At 39.4% G+C, this 21,275-nt stretch overlaps 2 non-coding genes across 2 annotated transcripts; both read right to left on the bottom strand.

Moving 5' to 3' along the window:
• Positions 1-2,077: 2,077 nt before the first annotated feature.
• MIR221 (microRNA 221) lies at positions 2,078-2,187 on the bottom strand. Its single transcript, NR_129656.1, has one exon. It is a non-coding gene; the product is annotated as a microRNA 221 (primary transcript).
• A 577-nt stretch (positions 2,188-2,764) lies between these two features.
• MIR222 (microRNA 222) lies at positions 2,765-2,876 on the bottom strand. Its single transcript, NR_129657.1, has one exon. It is a non-coding gene; the product is annotated as a microRNA 222 (primary transcript).
• Between the last annotated feature and the right edge of the window lie 18,399 nt (positions 2,877-21,275).

Genomic DNA, 21,275 nt, shown 5'->3' with positions numbered 1-21,275 from the left:
TTTCATCACTCCAAAGATAAATCCTCTACCCATTAGAAGTCATTCCCCATGCCCTTCTTCCCCTAGCCCCTGGCAACCATTCACCTACTGTCCTTCTCTCTAAACTTGCATATTCTAGAAATTTCATACATTGGATTCATACAATATTCAGCTTTTTTTTTTGAGGGGGGCTTCTTTCACTTAGTGTAATGTTTTCAAGTTTCATTCAATATTGTAGCAGCTATCAGTACTTCATTTCTTTTTATGGCTGAATAATATTCCATTGTATGGATAGACCACCTTTTGTTGATTCATTCATCAGTTGATGGGCATTTGGGTTGTTCCCATCTTTTGGCTATTATAAATAGGAATAGTGCTGCCGTCAACGGGTATTTATGTAAATATCTGTCTTCAATTCTGCATATGTACCTAGGAGTGGACATGCTTGGTCATATGTATGGTGACTGTTTTAACTTTTTTGAGGAACTGTGAAACTTTTCCAAAACAGTTGCACCATTTTAAACTCCCACCAGTACTGTCTTTACATTTTTTAGGCATTCTTAAAGTGTGAAATTATTTCAAAATGGAAAGTTAAAAAAATAATCATATAGTGGTTGCTATGCCTTCTCTAGGAATAGCCAACATACAAATATCCATCCTTTCTTGGGTCCCAGAGTAAAAGCTGAGAAAAAAATGAGAAAACAAGTTCTTGGTTATTTACACTTTTATTCCTGCTTTGGGGATCAATTTGATACTGGTCCATCAAACTTGAGAGGGAAATGAAAACTTAACCGTGTAACTAAGGAGTTCTTCACAATAGGCTCCACAGTCAACATTGTATTGTTTAAGGATAGTCAAAAGGACTCAGAACACCACAAGTATAGAGTGAAGAGAGGAGAAAGAAAACTGTCTCCTTGACAATTTAATAAACATAATCATGTGTCCCAGAGACTTTTTTCACTCTTCAAAGGCTGTCAAGTAGCTCAAATAGAATGATTTTCTTTTAGCAGGGCACAAAGGCCAGTGACTTAGGTACAAAATAGACAATGGATTGGAAGTCAAAAGATACACAAACATACACTATATTTTAAAAGCTCCAAGTCATCGACTTTATTTTTACTGATTCAGCACAGGGTGAAAAAAATACATTATATCATTACAATCGACTATTACATACAGATATTTATCTTCATGTTCCTAATATTCATTTTCTGCTTTAAATCTGTTAACTTGTATTCATTTAAAATTCATATTTTCTTACTAAAAGTCTCCAGTTCATCTAACCAAGGGTTTATAATATCTCCTTTAAAATTTATATTCCTTTATTACTGAGAATTTAATGGTTTAGATTGATCTAATTTTTAACACTGAGAGATTTAAATTTATTTACCAGGAACAGACAAACAAAACATAATGGAAAAAAGTTTTCCAGAAGCTATTTCCAACATTCTCTTCTTCTTTTTCTTCTGAAAACTGGTGGTTTATCTTTACAAGTTCTTTTTCATTCCATAAGAAAGCTGTTCTTCTTACGGTTTCATAAGAGATGGTGAATAACGGCAAAAAAACAAAAACAAAAAACCCACTTTAGAGTTCACGTCAGGGAGCAAATGATGGGGTGGGATGTTGGGGCAGAGACATACAGATTCTGGTGAGACTGAAAGTCATTCAAAAAAAATTGTGGGGCTGTGGAAAAAGAACAGAAAGAAACTGGGCTCCTGCAGGTGGTTAAGAAGCCAAAATGAGGAGGAATGGTGAGGTAGCAGAGCAGAGTGATGAAACCCATAAAGGCTATGCCTTCTGATAGTAAATAGGAATATAAATCAAATAATAATAATACTATAACATGTAGGTGACCAATCCTTGAGAGCTGAGGCAGAGAGAAGGGTAGCATTTCACCTGGTCTCTGGTTCACTGACCTTCCCAGGCTGATGTGTGACCATCTTGGTGAAATCATAACAAAATCATGTTTTGCTAAAATGATCAGCTTTCATGGGGTCGTTTCACTGCACTCTGTCCAATGATTAAGCCCAGTGGTTTATGTTGCCTGCAAAAGTTATTCCAAAACAGTATAGGTGAAGCTTTGATGAAAACAGCCACGAAGAACGTGTTTCCAGGTAGCCTGAAACCCAGCAGACAATGTAGCTGTTGCTCAACAAACACAGAAATCTACATTGTATGCCAGGTTCATGCCCTAGACCTGGATGTTGGGCCTGTAAGACTTCCCACATATGATTTCAATAGAATTGCCTGCTGCATTCAAGATTTCTGGCATTTATCTTCTCTAACAAAGGGAAAAGACAACCACAAGTCACAAATGCACTGCTGGGATGTATCTACTACAGGTGAAACTTTCTTAAAATTACCATGTTATTTTGAGAATGTCATTTACAAGTCAAGAGAGGAAATGGATGGATGGATGGATAAGCTAGATGGATAGGTAAGATAGGTAGTAGGTAGATGGATGATAGATAGATAGATTGATTTATAACTAAATGCTTGACAGATAGTCTTGTGACCGAATGATGGAAGCACATGGGAGAGAGAGAGAAAAAAAGATATATAAACAATCTATGGATAAACTATCCAGACTCCTCCCCTTTGTGGTGTTGAATTTCAATAGACCTTATCATTCATGAAAGCTTGATGGTTCCCACACTCCAGCTAATAAGGGAAGACTTACCAGTCACCCCAGAACTTAACTCTGTGTGTATACATATGCATAAATCAAGGTAAATCTTTATTATTGAGGACTTCTCAATAATCTCACTCAGGACACAGTAACTGAAGGTAGAAGATGCCATCAGAGACCCAGTAGCCAGATGTAGCTACTGATTACAAAAGACAGGATCTACACTGGCTACTGAGCCATTGAGGGTACCTACACATTCCAGCAGCTGGATGATATGCAGCCTTCAGGGTGGGGCTCTGTGGAAGGAAAGAGAAGACATCAGTCCTGGAAAATTATGTGGAAATGGTATCAGGAGGTTTCAATTGCATATTTTCTTTATTGGCAGTCTGACCGACACTAATTCCACACATGCAATTTAACAGTCTCTAGGTTTATTTACTTACTCAACATATATTGAGTGATATTGAGGAAAGTGCCAGACATAGTCAGCATAGTGCCAGACTAGTATAGTCTCTTAGGTGTTAGAGAGTCAGCAACAAACAAAATACAAGATGAAACTCCCTGCCCTTTTAGAGCAGCCATGATTGCTTGTGAGAAAAATCTACACTTGATTATGTGGCACGTTTTTGCAGTAAAATGTATACGTGTGTGTGTATAAATGCAAAATATTTACATATATAAAATGGAAAAAATATATATGCATATATGAAAAACAAATGAATTAATAAACAAAAACTCAATCCATTTCATTGTGGCCTTGGAGAATTTTCATTTGCCTTAGACCACTTTAATATAGCAATGATGCACATACATACAATAAATTGCAGGAAAAATCATATCATTTCCTCTATATAGCATGATAGTTATTTCCACCAAACACCTAAAACACCAATGAAAACTGCAAAGAAGATACGTTACAAAGTATTCAAAGGAGCAGCTCACTAGTATGTCAGTTCCCAGCTTTCTTCCCATAATGAAAGAGTTACTCAGTTGTGTCCAATTCTTTGAGACCCCATGGACTGTAGCCAGGCTCCTCTGTCCATAGGATTTCCCAGGTAAGAATACTGGAGTGGGTAGCCATCCCCTTCTCCAGGGGATCTTCCTGACCCAGGGATTGAACCCAGGTCTTCTGCACTGCAGGCAGATTCTTAACCATTTGAGCCACCAGAGAAGCCCCTCCTCCAATAATACTATGTAGCTTTAAACAGTTAGAGGATAGGTGTCCTCCTCATTGATTGATTGATTCATTCATTCATTCACCCCAGAAATGCCTACTCGTTAATTCCTTCCAGGCACCGAGGATGTGACACTGAACCAAGACCCTGCATTCGTGGAACTGAGAGATGAATATTTAGGGTTGGGAAAGACAAAAAAGAAACTCAACAGGTATGGATGATCACTTCCATAAAGTAAAGCAACAGAGCAAAGAGGAGTGTTTAGAAGGTAGTCACAGAAAACCTCACTGCAGGTATGACATTTGAGCACATTCTTGAAAGAAAACTGTACACACCTGCGGTGAGATAACATCACAGAGAGAGGCAAGATTCACAACAAGGGCCCTAAAGTGGGAAGAAGCCTGGTGTCTTGGAGAAGGTGTTCTTGTATCAGCATAGGACCACTGTAGTCAATTATTGTTTCTGACTTTTGGATTTTTGTAGAAAGTAAACAACTATGCAGCTTTGGTCCAAGTACACGTTTTAGAATCTGACCTTCTCATGAATTTAAAATGCTTTGGCTATCACTTGGAAAAGATTTAGGAAAGTTATCAACTGGAAGAAAGGCTATACTTAGAACTTTACATTAGTACAATTTGAGTGGACATGCAGCTGGATGCAAATATTTATTGCCTAAAAAAGGTAGCTTTAAAAATATGTTAGGCAACATTGTAAATCAACTCCACTCCAATACAAAATAAAAATAAAAAATGTGTTAGGTATAAGATGACTGGTTTTCTGAGAGCTCTAAATATGTCAGTTTCAAGGGAATGATTTAACTATATAATCACAGATGTCTAATTTTAAGAGCAAACCCACTTGCCAAGTTATAATGATAGTGTTTCACCAGGTGGTTAGCTCTTAGGAAAGAAGGATGGAATTTATAAAGTGAAGTAGGTTTTTGTTTTGATTGTTTTGTTTTCTTTTTAAATAAATTAAAAACAACTCCATCTATGAAGTATATTTTGTCATTACCTAAAAAGCCAGGGCATACATACCAAAGTAAGAAAAACAAATTGCTTGTATGAGTTTGGCTGAATTCTACCTTCAATATAAAACAAAGCATTTATAGAATACACAAACTTACATTTCATAAACCACTAAAACTAAATGTTCATAACTATCTTTATGAATAAGAAGACTAACAGTTAAAGTGAGGCAAGGGTTTAGTTTGGTTAGTTTTAGCACCAAAATTCAAAGGATTATCTTTTATAAATTTTGGTGTATATTTAGATTAGAAGAATGCTATTTTTAATTCCCAAAGCTCACACTATTCTCCAAATCTTCCTAAGTCTAAAGAACTATAAAGTTAAGATGGTCTTTTCCCTCAACTTTTAAGTTTATCTGGGTAATACAAAAAGGAAAAACTGTAGATACAATTTTATGGAAGGCTACTCTACAGATTAGAAATGAAGTCACTCAGTTTGCGAATCCATTGTCTGCAGCCTGCCAGGCTTTTCTGTCCATGGGATTCTCCAGGCAAGAATACTCGAGTGGGTTGCCATTTCCTTCTCCAGGGGATCTTCCCAACCCAGGGATTGAACCAGGATCTCTCACACTGAAGGCAGATGCTTTACTGTCTGAGCCACCAGGGAAGCTCTATAGATTAGTGTCAACCACTAACCAATAATACACATTTTAAAGATTATTAAAATACAGGGACTAGAATATATAAGGAATATACTATAGCATAGACTATCAACCAATAATACATTTTACAAGTTTATAAATAAGTCAAACTAATAATGGCAAATTATACAATTTTATTATCTAACAATTAAGAAGACAACTAAACCCCAGGGATGAGTAACAGAACTATACCCAAGTTAGTCACTGTTCAAGCCCTATTCACAGTGCATAAAAATAAAACAAAGACAGTCATAAACAACAGCCTATCCATCTTGGCTGAAGACCATTTATTTGAGGTACACATAATGGGAAAGAGAGTTGAAAGGGAGGAAAAGACTTATTAAAAGTTAAGCCTGCCACCTGCTGTTGGAAGGCCTGCTTGGAACAGGGATAAAGACCATTTCTTGAAATGTTAACCTAGGATTTGAGACCAGGGGCAACCTATAAATCCAGTCAAGAGGTAGACACCCACTGATATTTAACACCAAGCTGACATTCTCATCCAAGTTTCCCTGGACATGAATGAAATGCTGCTTCATGGGTTATTCAACGAAAAGAAGAGCAGACTTCCCTGTTTTTTGAGGGATTATCTGGATGATTCTACTTTGCCTCCCCAAAGTATCCCTAAGTTTACAAATTATAATTTGGGGAAAGAAATTTTGACCCCAAGCACTAATGTACAGGTAGTAAATGAAGAGGGATGAGCAATTTTATAGCACTGCTAGAATATTAGCTTTACCAAGTCAAAAACTGTTAAGTTTGGCTCTAAGTTTGGCAGGGACCAATCCTCATCCATGATTTTTCACATATTTTAGCACATGCACTAACAGCTTTTTGGAACTAAATAGGAAGATAGTCAATTACTACAGCATATTTATGGATTTGACAAAGCACACTCCAGTATGTTACTCGAACAGAGTTTACTTCAAAAGTAAACAAAAATTGCCTCCCATGGAGTAGATCCCATGGTAAGTGTTCTTACCACACACACATTTAAAAAAGATAGAAGGAAGCTATGTTAGGTGTTAGATACATCTCTTACCTGGATTGTGGTGATGGTAATGGGTGTTTGCATACGTAAAATCATCAAGCTGCATGCATTACATATGTGTGGTTCTCTGTATATCAATGAAGCTGTTTACAAAAAAACAAACAAACTGCCTCCCACGTGGTTAAGAACAAAAAGTCAAATTAACTCTAACTGTAACTCAGGAAAGAAAGGCACAGGGTGAAACTACGCCTGAGGAAAATCCCAACCTTTTAAATACAGGTGTCTAATTAAAGTATGTTTTGTGAACTCGAATTCCTTTTGTGTTACATTTGAGGATTGAAGCCAGGGTCTCACCATAACCAGCATATGGTTGCAGCCCGTCCAAGTCTTGCATACCTGAGGTCTTGTGACTACATTGACCAAAAACATTTAGCCAGCTGATGGTCATTTGATTTTCATATCTCTTATTTAGTAAATTGCTCAGCAAGTCAACTTGGAGATTGCAGTGAACATTTTCTGATGTTCCTGCTCAAGACATAAAAAAATTCCCTGCCAGATAATTCTAGTCTGAACAGGCCTGTTTTGGCATGAGATCCTAAAACAAGCTTCTAAAGACGAAACCACTCACAGCCCATAAAGACAGACTCAGACGAGTTTTTTAAAAATAATATTTAGCAATTAGGCACATGCCTTTAATCCTTCTCAACGAAAACCAAATTCTTTTAAACAACCATTCGATGAAAACATGAATCATTTTACTCATTAGCAGCACTCAGAGAAAAAGAATAGTTTTCACCAAAGTAACTGCCTTTTTAAGGACAAGTTCCAGAAATTAATTGCTCTAAATCCATGTGCAAATATCTCTCTCTTCGTCACTCTCCCTCTCTTTGAAAGAAACTTCTAAACTCTCTTCATACAATTGGTGGTGGGGTGCAATAATGGTGAGGAATTCTTATCACTGAAAAAAAAGAAGTTAAATAATTTGCACCCTATCAATGGTAAGTTAAAAAACAGTATCGAAGTAAGGTGACTGTTTTCTGAACCTGTAAATAATAGAGAAAAGTTCTCTTGTTTTTCAGAATCCCTGACATAGACTTTTACTCATAATTAACCCATCACTTCTATACCATTACTGGAGTCTTCCTAAATTTGCCCTCATTTCTAAGCCTTGTGCTATTTTATAAAGGCATCAACATCACATATACCTGATAATTCATTTATAATCAAATCTCCACCAAGCCTCTGCTTTCACCATTATACAGAACTCCTTTTGCCACGAAAGTTCTCATGGCACAAAATTCTTCATTTGGTCTTCCTTGACTCTTCCCATCAAGCTTCACTCAGTTCAGATAGAGTAAGGAGAAGCAAATCCCTGACCTCTGCATACTGCTTGCCCAGCTCCTCTTCTCCCTCTGCTGGGCCCAGCTCAAAGAGATTCTCAAAGAGTCTAGAAGAATTCTAAAAGGCTTTCCTGGAGTCTTCTGCAAAGTTAGCTACATGTTACTCAGGGCCAGCTCCCTCATCACTGTCTGTGTCTCAGGCAGAAACACAAGCCAAATGGTTCCTTATTTATTTAGAAATATGTCTCCTCATTAGAATATGAGTTCTATGAGGGTAATACTTCTGAGATTCTGAAGTATCAGCAGATGCACTGGCTCATAGTCATCTTTCAATAAATATTTGTCAAAGAAATCCGAGTGAAATGTCTGGCACCTGTACTGATGTGCTTCAAAAAACAAAATCATCAAAAAACAAAGGGGGACCATCTCCATTTCAGGAAAATTCTTCTATTTCTTTATCCTTTAAACATCATTCACTTCCTAGCTTAGTTTTATGGTACTTTTCTATAATATTTGTGGGTGCCTATAGGATCTAGTTCTTTGTAAAGGAGGATATTTTCTGGAGAGAAGTGTGAACTAGTGAAGGGTGTACCTCAAGGTGCAAGTTTCTATACAATCCCTTGTGTTTGTGTTAGCTGCTCAGTTGGGTCTGACTCTTGTAACCCTGGACAGGGTCCTCTGTCCATGGAATTCTCCAGGCAAGAATACTGGAGTGGGTTGCCAGTCCCTTCTCCAGAGGATCTTCCCCACCCAGGGATCAAACCCAGGTCTCCTGTATTGCAGGCAGATTCTTTACCATCTGAGCCACCAGGGAAGCCACAATCCCTTATAGCACAAGAATAACCTTGTAGCACAGAAGAGTACTTGGGGCTCAGGAATGCTATTCTGTCTTCATTCCATAGGACAAGCAAACTCTGATGAAATGGAAAAATTGAGACAATTGAATAGGTAATGGCAGAGGATGGGAAAAGAGGATAGAAGGAAGAACAAAGGGAACATCCAGAGGTTGCAATTTCTTTTGCTTGTGATGGCTATGAGATGAAGTATACCATTAGCAAATGAAGCCTCTTTCAAAAATCATGACCTGTCTATCAGCAGCTAACACTGAACTTTAATTATTATGAGGTGTATGGTGGCACATTGATTTTTAAAATTATGTGGTTTGTATAAATGGTTCATACCACAAAGGAAGAGAAGGGGAGACTATTAGATAAGTGTGAAGATGTGGAAGGGCTAATACAAATGATTAGAAAATGGTGGAGTGAAACTAGAAATTATCATGCAAAGTGAAGTCAGTCAGAAAAAGATAAAAACCATATGATATCATTTAATGTGGAATCTAAAATATGACACAAATGAACCTATCTACGGAGCAGAAACAGACTCACAAACATAGAGAACAGGGGGAGAGGGGAACGGATAGACTGGGAGTTTGGGATTAGCAGATGCAAACTACTATACATGGAATGCATAAACAACAAGGTCCTACAGTGCAGCACAGGGAACTATACTCAATATCCTGAGATAAACCATAATGGAAAGGAGTATTAAAAAGAATGTATATATGTATAACTGAGTCACTTTGCTGTATAGCAGAAATTAACATAATACTATAAATCAGTTATACTTCAATTAGAAAAAATAAATTAAAAAATATTTTTAAAAATCTAATGTGTTGACCAAAAAAAAAAGAAAAGAAAGAAAGAAAATAGAGGAAGACTAAATGTAGCATATATCACACCGATACTATCTAATGACCAAGCAGCTACAACACCCAGGAGACATTCAGCAAACAAGAACAGGAAGAAAATGTGAATGCTACTTGTGCAACAAGGAGAAAATGGGAATATGCAGATGTATAAAGACTGCTCTGATATGTGTTAAATAAAGGAAAAGGGAGTAATTGGCTATTTTCAAACTTCTAGAGAAGGGAAGAAAGATAGCTGTATAAAGTCCAAACCTATATATACATCAAGTATTTGCTCAGAGTGGTCACCACCCAGTGGATGTGTGACCAGTTTCTCCAACTGGTGGTTAGGAAACCAAAAGTGCTTCAGTGGTAATAACTCAGTACAAACAAAGGACCTATAAAAGTCTTGCTGACAACATTTTTTTCTCCCCCATTCTTCTCTTCTTATCAGCTGATGCTCCATAAAGGGTTTTTGTCAGGGCCTTTGACAGTATTGTAGAGCAAATGAAGGTGTTTAGAGAAACACTGTCGATCTAATTAAAAGTCAGATCAAAAAAATAACAGAGGAAAATATCAACAGATCAAGCTCTCAGGTTACAATTGGAGTTGGATTTTTGAGATGGTCACAGAAATAGTCTGGAGAGGAAGAAGGCAAAGGGATACCAAAGAAGGAGGGCCACTGAGAGGAAACAGACACAGAGGAAAGATGTAGGTCAATACAGCTAAAAGATGGGTAAAGGAGAAGCCCAGCACTGACCTACAACACTGAGACTCCAGTCAATGGGACAACAGCTTCATAGGCATCCTTGATGAACTAGGTAGAAGAGAAGTTTATCAGATGGAGAAAACCGGAAGGATTCAGGAGGAGTGACTCTCAGGCGTTTTTCTTTTCTTTCTTTTTTAAAAAAAAAAAAAAAGAAAAAGAAAAGGTGAGCATCTGGAGTCCAAGAGAAAGGGAAGATTATTTATAGGCCTGGGCAAAGTCAAGCAATGACGGAAGGAAGTCTTTCTTCCTGTGTCGGGTGGAGAGAGCAACAGTGGCAAACTTTATCGCTAGGTTGAAAGGGGAAATAACAGAAACAAAACTACTGTTTATATTGATGGTAAGAAACGCAGGGGAAATCTGGTTCCTTTTTCTATGAGTGGAGAAAGAGACCAGGAGAGGCACTTAGCACTGAAGGATAGCATAGCCTTGAAAGGACTGGCTCAAAGAGGACAAAAGAATGTGTGTATGTTGTGGGGTACGGGGGACACGCTAATCTGGGTGAGTATAGGTGGTGATGTGCTACAGAAGTCATTTTCAGTCAAAAAGGAATAGCAAAGGCCTCTCATTTAGAGAAGAGGCGGCATAAAAGGAGTTCAGAAATGAAGGGCAACCCTTGAGGTCTAATGAGAACACACTAGATGCAACATGGCAATTCTAAGAGTGGTCAACCTCAGAGTCCGATGAGCAATCCAAACCACAAGCCCAAGCTTTCCTGGAGTATCTAGTCTGAAGCTATATATCCTATGGACATGTTGTTTAGTCACTAAGTTGTGTCCAACTATTTTGTGACCCCACGGACTGTAGCCCATCAGGTTCCTCTGTCTGTGGGATTCTCCAGGCGAGAACACTGGAGTGGGTTGCCATTCCCTTCTCCAGGGGATTTTCCTGACCCAGGGATCGAACCCTCATTTCCTGCACTGCAGGAGGGTTCTTTACCACTGAGCCACCTGAGAAGCACCACATACACAGTACAAGCCAGAAATGAACCCCATTTACTTGTTCCCTTTCCTGACTCCATGTCCCTAGCCCCATGTTTGTTCTCCTGCCTCCCATTCTTTGCTGGTAGGCCATAGCATTGAACTCATTCAAATTTCTCACTGACAATTGCTATTCATTCTGACACTCTCTTTTAAGTCCTAGTCTGATTATTGAACGTTCTATAGTCTGGGGAACAAACGTAATAGAACACATCCATACCACGATAATCTTTTTCATGCTGATAATTAGACTCATCCTACTACTGGGAACACTAAAAGTTAATGCAAACCCTATGCTGATAGAAGAGAACTGTTAGGTACATACATCACCACTTTTCTTTCATGTCTGCTTCTATGGAAGCCAGGATGGGCCACGGAATTAGCGATTGAATAAATGGAGGGACTTAAAAGGGCAGAATCTAGAGGATTTGGTGAAAAAAAAAATTAAAACAAAATGGTATTTCCTTGATTGAGTTTCATTATTAGACGAAAACTTACAGTCTTTGTGTGCTCTTTTATCTCCAGTTTTTCTAAGGTTAAATGAACCTCAATGAATTTTAAAATCATGAATAGAAAATTGAGAAGCTGGAATTCTCAAGACTCAGTCAAGAAAACATGTCTATGTTTTGTTTTAGATATGCCAGTAGGGACAGTCAGAAAACTCTTAAGAAAATTGTCATTTTACCAATATATCAAATAACAGGTTACAAAACAGCATTACTCAAAGTGTATTCTTTGGAGTATTAAACCAAAAGATGATTCACAAAAAACCCCACAGTTCTTGGAATCAGATTTGGGAAATGTTGATGTACCATATGCCCCTTCTTGAAGTTTCGACACAAACATGAAAGGTTCTGAAAGTCCTACTGGATAGGAACCTATTTAGTGTTGTTCAACCCAGTTTTCCTGAACTTATTGGACCACAGAATTTTTTTCCTGATCTCTTGAAAATCTGTTTTGTGAAATGCCATCCAAGACAGTACTAAAGCCTATATTGGTTGCTTCACAGTTTATCACTGGCTTCCCCAGAGGCTCAGCAGTAAAGAATCTGCCTACAACGCAGGAGACGTGGGTTCAATCCTTGGGTTGGGAAGATACCCTGGAGGAGGGTATAGCACCCACCCCAGTATTCTTGCCTGGGAAATCCCATGGGCAGAGAACCTAGTGGGCTACAGTTCATGGGGCTGCAAAGAGTCGGACACGACTGAAGCAACTGAGCATGTATGCACATAGTTTATCACTTACTCTGGGGAGAAGTCTGTCAAGAATTGTGCCAAGGCAGGTGCTCCCAAACCAGGAATATGCAAAGGAAGAGGGATACTGAAGAGAGAGGGCCACTGAAAGTTACAGAGAGCAAGGAGATATGTCAGTCAACACAAACAAGGGGAAAGGGGGTACCAGGCATGGGCCAACCTTCTTGGCTAAGTAAACCCTCATGTGCTGTGCTTAGTCGCTCAGTCGTGTCCAATTCTTTGTGACCCCATGGACTGTAGCCTGCCTGCCTTTAGCTCTGTATTGTTTCCTTTCAAAGCTACCAGTTTCTGTGGCTGGGACAAAAAGAATGCTTTTTGAGACCTTGGAAAGAAGAATTTAAAATTAAAGTAATCCAGTGTACCAGATTTCATTTATTATGAAACATGGCAATCTGGATGGAAGGCATAGTGCAAATAAAGGAATTATGCTTTTGTGTTTCCCTAATAGTTTTACAAAGCCACTTGCTCAGTACTGTGCCCTCAGTAATCAGGCCAGATGAAGGCAATCACATAGTAAACGTCAACACTCGCTGTGTGTACAGTACTGTCTGACTATCACAGCTCTTTCACATCTGAGTCTTTGACTCATAACAACCTTGTGAGGCCAGTGATTGTGTTATTATCCATAGTTAGGAAAACAGGATTAGATGGGATCACAGCCATGAACACCTCATATACAAATAGATGGGACTCTCCTAACTGCCTGACAAATTGATGAGCAAAAAGTCCTGGCCAAATACTCAAAGACATGAGTTTGGGGAAGCAGCAAAGTGCCACGGGGAGAATGGTGACCTCGGCCTAAGAAGATGGGGGTTCTGTGATCCAGGTAAACAGCTTGGTTTTATTGGGTCTCAGTATGGCTCCCAAGCAAATGGGGATAATACTTTTCCTACCTATAATGAGATCATTGAGATGATCCCCAAAAATGAAATTTATGAAAGTACTTTACAGATTTTCATGCATGATGCAGACAGAAGAGATTTTATGTTTCTCACAAAGGTAAAATACAAAGGTAGCACTTTCCTGTCTTCGCAATCTGAACCCTACTTCCAATGCTTTAGCCCTCATCATAAAGTGAGTGCTACAGTACTTGTGTTTAAGTCCAAATGCTGATAAACCAAACATGCAGCTGTCCCCACAGGGCTGGACCAGATACCTTCTGAAGCACTTATTTCAATACCTTGTAAACAGGAGGAGCTAAAGTGATGGCAACTGTTATGTTCACAGTTTAACTTTGGTTTCTCACCTGTACTAAAAGGTTATATTTCTATACTCAAATCATTAAAACTTCATCAGTATTTTTTCCTCCTAAGAGATGCCAAGTTTTTATTTTACCAAGTAAGGGGCATCTTTAAATCCCTCCATAAAGATTGCTCTTTTCAATTGAGGAAGAATTAACACACAATAAACTGCACATATTTAAAGCATACAATTTGATAAGTTTTGGCATATGTCTACACTCATGAAATGATCTCCACCATCAAGAGACTGAAATTATCCACCATCCTCAAAGTTTCCTTGTATCCTTTTGTAATGACTCCCACTTGCCCCCACCAACTCCCCCACTCCAAGCAACCACTGATCTGCTTTGTCATTAGAGACTGCTTTGCACGTTCTAGAATTTTATATACATGGAATTATGCAGTATGTACTTCCTTGGGGGCTCTGCTTTTCTCATTTCTCATTCTACTTTTCTCTTGTGAGGTCATCTGTGTTGTTCACTATATCAATAGCTCACTTCTTTTCATTATTGAGTATAATCTACCATATTGATATACCACAATTGGTTGATCCATTCATCTGCTGGTGTATGTTAGGGTTGTTTTGAGTTTTAGCCATTATTTATAAAACTGCTGTAAACATTCATGTGCAAGTCTTCATAGAGACATATTCTTTATTTTCTCTATGAGTGGAATATCTGGATGGAATGGTAGGTGTATGTTTAACCTTTTAAGAAACTATCAAACTGTCTTCTAAGACTTTTGTACATTTCTACATTTTGACCTACATGTATTATAAGGATTCTAGATCCTCTAAAACCTTGCCAACACTCGGTATGATCACCTTTTAAACTGCAGCCATTCAAACAGGTGTGTAGAATCTCATTTTCTTCTTCATTTGCAAGTTCCTAATGACTAATGCTGAAACTCCAATACTTTGGCCACCTGATGCGAAGAGCTGACTCATTTGAAAAGACCCTGATGCTGTGAAAGGCGGGAGGAGAAGGGGATGACAGAGGTTGGATGGCATCGACTCAATGGACATGAGTTTGGGTAAACTCCAGGAGTTGGTGATGGACAGGGAGGCCTGGCATGCTGCAGTTCACGCAGTTGCAAAGAGTCAGACATGACTGAGTGACTGAACTGAACTGAACTGAGTAACTAAAGCAACATTCCATGCAATGACTAATGAACTAATGACTAATGAACATTTCATGCAAAGATGGGCTCAACAAAGGACAGAAATGGTATGGACCTAACAGAAGCAGAAGATATTGAGAGAGGTGGCAAGAATACACAGAAGAACTATACAAAAAAGATCTTCATGACCCAGATAATCACGATGGTGCGATCACTCACCTAGAGCCAGACATCCTGGAATGTGAAGTCAAGTGGGCCTTAGGAAGCATCACTATGAACAAAGCTAGTGGAGGTGATGGAATTCCAGTTGAGCTGTTTCAGATCCTGGAAGATGCTGCTGTGAAAGTACTGCACTCAATATGCCAGCAAATTTGGAAAACTCAGCAGTGGCCACAGGACTGGAAAAGGTAAGTTTTCATCACAATCCCAAAGAAAGGCAATGGCAAAGAATATTCAAACTACCACACAATTGCACTCATCTCACACTCTAGTAAAGTAATGCTCAAAATTCTCCAGGCTAGGTTTCGGCAATACGTGAACCATGAACTTCCAGATGTTCAAGCTGGTTTTAGAAAAGGCAGAGGAACCAGAGATCAAATTGCCAACATCTGCTAGATCATTGAAAAAGCAAGAGAGTTCCAGAAAAACATCTATTTCTGCTTTATTGACTATACCAAAGCCTTTGACTGTGTAGATCACAATAAACTGTGGAAAATTCTGAAAGAGATGGGACTATCAGACCACCTGACCTGCCTCTTGAGAAATATGTATGCAGGTCAGGATGCAACAGTTAGAACTGGACATGGAACAACAGACTGGTTCCAAGTAGGAAAAGGAGTACGTCAAGGCTGTATATTGTCACCCTGCTTATTTAACTTATATGCAGAGTACATCATGAGAAACGCTGGGCTGGAGGAAGCACAAGCTGGAATCAAGATTGCTGGGAGAAATATCAATAACTTCAGATATATAGATGACACCATCCTTATGACAGAAAGTGAAGAAGAACTAAAGAGCCTCTTGATGAAAGTGAAAGAGGAGAGTGAAAAGTTGGCTTAAAGTTCAACATTCAGAAAACTAAGATCATGGCATCCGGCCCCATCACTTCATGGCAAATAGATGGGGAAACAGTGGAAACAATGGCTGACTTTATTTTTGGGGGCTCCAAAATCACTGCAGATGCTGATTGCAACCATGAAATTAAAATAAAAGATGCTTACTCCTTGGAAGGAAAGTTATAACCAACCAAGACAGCATATTAAAAAGCAGAGATATTACTTTGTCAACAAAGGTCCGTCTAGTCAAAGCTTTGGTTTTTCCAGTAGTCATGTTGGATGTAAGTGTTGGACTATAAAGAAAGCTGAGTGCAGAAGAATTGATGCTTTTGAACTGTGGTGTTGGAGAAGACTCTTGAGAGTCCCGTGGACTGCAAGGAGATGCAACCAGTCCATCCTAAAGGATATCAGTCCTGGGTGTTCATTGGAAGGATGATGTTGAAGCTGAAAACTCCAGTACTTTGGCCACCTGATGCAAAGAGCTGACTCATTAGAAAAGAGCCTGATGCTGGGAATGATTGAGGGCAGGAGGAGAAGGGGACAAGAGAGGATGAGATGGTTGGATGGTATCACCGACTCAATGGACATGAGTATGGGTAAACTCCGGGAGTCGGTGATGGACAGGGAGGCTGTAGTTCATGGGGCTGCAGAGTTGGACACGACTGAGCGACTGAACCAAACTGAACTGAATGACTAATGCACACAGGTAGCATGGCCGAACAGTTTACAGTGCTGGATTTAGGCTCCAGTCTCTTCGGAGGTTATTTTTTGGGGCTTCCCTCGTGGCTCAGTTGGTAAAGAATCTGCCTTCAATGTGAGAGACCAGGGTTCAACTCTGGGTTGGGAAGATCCCCTGGAGGAGGGCATGGCAACCCACTCTAGTATTCTTGCTTGGAGAACCCCCATGGACAGAGAAGCCTTGGCAGACTACAGTCCATGGGGTTGCTAAGAGTCAGACATGACTGAGTGACTAAACACAGCACAATGACTAAAATGCTGAACGTCTTTTCATGTGTTATTTGTCATTTTTGTATCTTCTTAAGTGAAGTGTTTGTTCGAGCCATTTGCCCATTTTTTCTGTGTGGTTTCCTTATTATTAAAAACTCCAGTTTTTTTTTAAACAGTTGGTACAAGATTGGTAACTAAGAATTCAATCAAAATTTTACATAATTCATGGGTACCCAAGAGGATAAAAAATTCACAATGATTACTTCCTAAAGCCTATGCTGAAGTAAAACATTCTCTAAATGTTAGGGCAAACTTGAAATTCTTCTAAAGCTTGAAAAGAACTTAATTATTCTTTTAATCAGTATTGCTGCTAAGCCTACACAGGTTCAACTTAGTAAAAAAAAAAAAATTGCATTTCCAAGTACTCTACTTGTACCCAAACCATCTTAGTTAGTTCTTCCTTTGTACATCAGCTGAAAATCACCAAATTTTGTCTTGAAGCCACATTTCCTATTTTGTACTAATTATGTTCTAATATCTTAAGATTCTACTTTTCAGAAATTATGTTTTTATGTCAAATGTGTGCCTACATTCAAAAAGTGACAAAGGCCAAAACCTCTGTCACACTATGCCAGCAGCCACAGCTAAAATGTGATTTGCAAGCATGAAGATGAATTCTCCTTTAAGGTCTGTAGAATAGGCTAGATTTGAGGGCTGCTACAGGCTTTCCTTTGAGGAAAAGCAAGCCCAGTTCTGCTGTGCAGGGCATCGGTTCGCAGCTCAATTGTTACAGTTGATGTGGGTTTCCTTTTAGATGCCTGGAAAATGACTCTGCTGACCACATCCACATTCTGAAATACTTTTTGAGAACTTGTAACCAAACTGCAGGAACTGACTCATTTTGCAGTGCCCAGCTACCACACAATCGTACCAGAATAGACTCCAGTCAAAAGCAGAAATAGGGAGGTCTCAGAACACAGGCATCAAATTGTCTCTTTACATGGGGGGAGAGAGGGGGAAATCCCAGGGCACATGGGATGAAATGGCTCAAGCCCTAGGAGACCATCAAGATGTGACCAGCCAGAGGGGAAAGACTAAACAGAACACATGACTTCGTGGACAATATAGGTGTTACCCTCAAAGCTTAAAGTCAGAGGCTGGTGAAAAAAGGACCTGAATGTCTAGCTCTCTATAGTGCACCTAGAAAGTAGATTCAGTTAAGAGAGATATGTGTGGGAGAATCTGCAGGAAGATAGTGTCTTGAATGCCCATTCTGGAATTCCTTGCTCAGGAAGTTAGGAGCCTGCCCTCGTCTCTAAGTAGATGAGCAGGAATGGAATCCTAGCAGGGATGCCAGAAAAAAGTCAGGCTAGGGCCGAAGGACACCAGCGCTTAGGACCAGAGATTTGCTGGTACTCTAAGGTTCCCCTCCATCCTTTGTTATTTATTTCTACTTCTTTCTCTCTCAGCTCCCAATGTGGTCCATCCAACTGGGTCAGCTTCCTCGTGATCTGTGAATTCTCACTCCCTCTCTCAGTGCAGTTCCTACTTAAGGGGCAGGATGGAAAGGAGCACACTAGGCCCTCCTCCACAAAACACTCTATGTTCCCAAATTACTGACTTCTCCTCCCCACGAGGGAAACTGTCATTCTCTCAGTCAGTTTAAGCCAGAGGCAGTAAGGAAATCCAGTCCAGTTGAACTAAACTATAAATGACAAAAGCAGTAACTCTTTCCTGTAGGTGGGTCCTTGGCTACAAGAATACGAATGATAACCTAGATGCATAACTAACTAGTACGGCTAGGGGATAAAATTTAGATGTGAAATCTCAGGTGGTGTAAAATAAGATAAACCTGGACAATACCTCCAAATAGCTACCAAGTGCATCTGCTAAGCCCTGGGAGTTATCAGGCCTGGTTACATGGTCCAATGTTGATAAGGCCACCTCTATACATACTTTATGTCTCATCTCACTTCACGCCTCTTAACATATACAGTCTCAGAAAACAGAAATTGTGTCTATCTTATGCAAAAGGTAGAACTTTAGTATCAGATGATGAAAATAAAAGAATGACAAGGGGATGCAACTCATGTACAGCAGTCAACACTATTTTAAAGAAACTACAAGTGTTTTTAACACAAATTTAAAGAAAAAATGTAGACAGAATCCCCTTCTACTCAACTGGTCAACTGGTATGATTTTCCCACAATCCCTTTCTGCCTCCAATTGTAAAATGAACACGTGTGACATGACTTTTTAACCTATGTCAAACGGTAAATTTTCATACAGATTTCTAAGAGGTAAACTATCAATTGGTTGAACTGAAAACTAGGAGCTATATAAATCACTTTGAACGTAGAATGAATTAAAAACCACACAGTTCAAAAGTCTAAACTATTTATCACTGAGTGCAAAATCAGCAAAGATAGGTCCCTTGGAAAAGTGAGTTTGGGCTAAGTGTAAATGGAATTGAAACATCTCACTGCTAGAAAACTGAGTACTCCATGCCTCTGAGGAATAGATGTGACAGGAAAAAATTACCCACTTTTGGATCTTTAGCTGATAAGGAGTTGATAGCTCAACTTTATCTTCCTTTACCAAGGTTTTCATATCATCATAATTTAAACGACGAAAGTAGCATTTCCCAAAAGAGTGCCCTACACAACTTCTACACACTCCGGTTATGAGGCACAATGGGCTAGACTCTCTAGGATCTTTACAGAAGTCACCTGTCCCTTTGGAACACCATCTTCCTTCTCTTCAGTTACCATTTTCTATCTTTAGCTTCCCAAGTGGCTCAGTGGTAAAGAATCCACCTGCCAAGCAGGAGATGTGGGTTCAATTCCTGGGTCAGGAAGATCCCCTGGAGAAGAGAATGGCAACCCACTCCAGTATTCTTGCCTGGGAAACTCATGGACAGAGGAGCCTCGTGGGCTATCATCCATGGTGTCCCAGAGTCAGACACGACTCAGCAACTAAACAACAAGAACAACTTTCTCACAGCTTCTTACTACAGCCAACGGGGCCCTATGTGATCTGCAACTTACTACCTCCCACTCCTCATCTACTACTTTCCCCCTTGCTTGCTGCTCCACACTGACCTCTTTATTGTCCTTTGAACACACTAAGCTTGCTCCCTCCTCCAATGCAATGGTTTTGTTTTCTCTGCCTAGACTCCTCTTCTCCCAGATTCACACATGGCTCTCTCCTCGCTTCCCACAGATAAGTCTGCACAAATATTGAAACATCAGAAAGAACTTTCCTGTCAGCTCTGGATAAAGTAGCTCTTTCTCAGACTCCTGGGTACTCCCTATCTGTTGGAGCAAGCTTTGTCTTTTCTTGCTAGCACCTTTTAACGCCTGGCATCTACTTATTTGTTCAATCACTGTCAGCCTGCCTCATCCATGCAATCAGGGAGCTTGTTCACTGCTATATTCTCAGACCAGGAACACCATCTGATATATGGTAGGTGTGCAATACATTTTGGTAAAATGAACGTTTCCCACCTGACAGCTTTGTCAACTGTTTTGCTACAAGCCTTACAGGGTCTGGCTGGCACCTGGGACAATTTTTGTTAACATCTTACCAAATACCCCATACTTCAAGGACCAAGTGGATAGGAGCTATAGGAAAGTTTTTTTCCCAGCCTGAAGAGAAATTGTGCAAAGGTTGTGGGAGAAAGAACAGTTTCTTTATAGTCTCTCTGCCATCCAAGGGTAGAAGATTCGTGAAAATCTTTTTGAGTATCACTGCCAAACAGGATGGAGGAAAAGGTAGAAATTTACTATCTTTACCAACTTAACTTGTCCCAAACAGTCCTTAGTTGATCTAGCTCAGAGAGAAGAGCCCTGAGATCATGAGCCATCCTTTTAGAGGCTGAATGAGTTTTGTTTTTAAATTTACATTAAACATTTCCTTCCATTGGGCCATATATACCTGCTATTGATGTAGACTTCACATGTCATGCATTGCCTTTCTTGCTATAGTCACACCTGTATCAGAAAACAAAAGTCTGCACCATTACAAATAATTTGAATGGTTAGTTAGGTGTGTTTTGAAAACTATGGAAAATAACACTCAGGTTTAAAGCACAAGTAAACATAATGACTGCCTTGAGAAAGAGTATTCCTAACTGTAGCACAGTGACAAGTAACACTTCTTTAAGTGCTGGTAGTTTAAGCCCTCTTCCCTATCCTCATCTCCCCCAGAGAGAGTATCCCTCATTTTTTCCACCTTCACTTAAACAGATATTTTCAAAAACTCCTAATATATTTAAACGAGGGCAGGAGAGGACTTTGGGCCTCAAAATTGATTTAAATTCCATTTTTAAATTATTTTCCAAGACACCATTGTGGAATCCTTTGTTGTCTCATAATTTTCTTCAGAGAAATGAGTCAAAAACTCAGGGGAACTCTTAGACTGGATTTACGGATGGATTTCCTAC

The sequence above is a fragment of the Capra hircus genome, assembly GCF_001704415.2.
Source record: "Capra hircus breed San Clemente chromosome X unlocalized genomic scaffold, ASM170441v1, whole genome shotgun sequence".
Classification (NCBI taxonomy): Eukaryota; Metazoa; Chordata; class Mammalia; order Artiodactyla; family Bovidae; genus Capra; species Capra hircus.
This window is presented reverse-complemented; position numbering and strand designations above follow the sequence as displayed.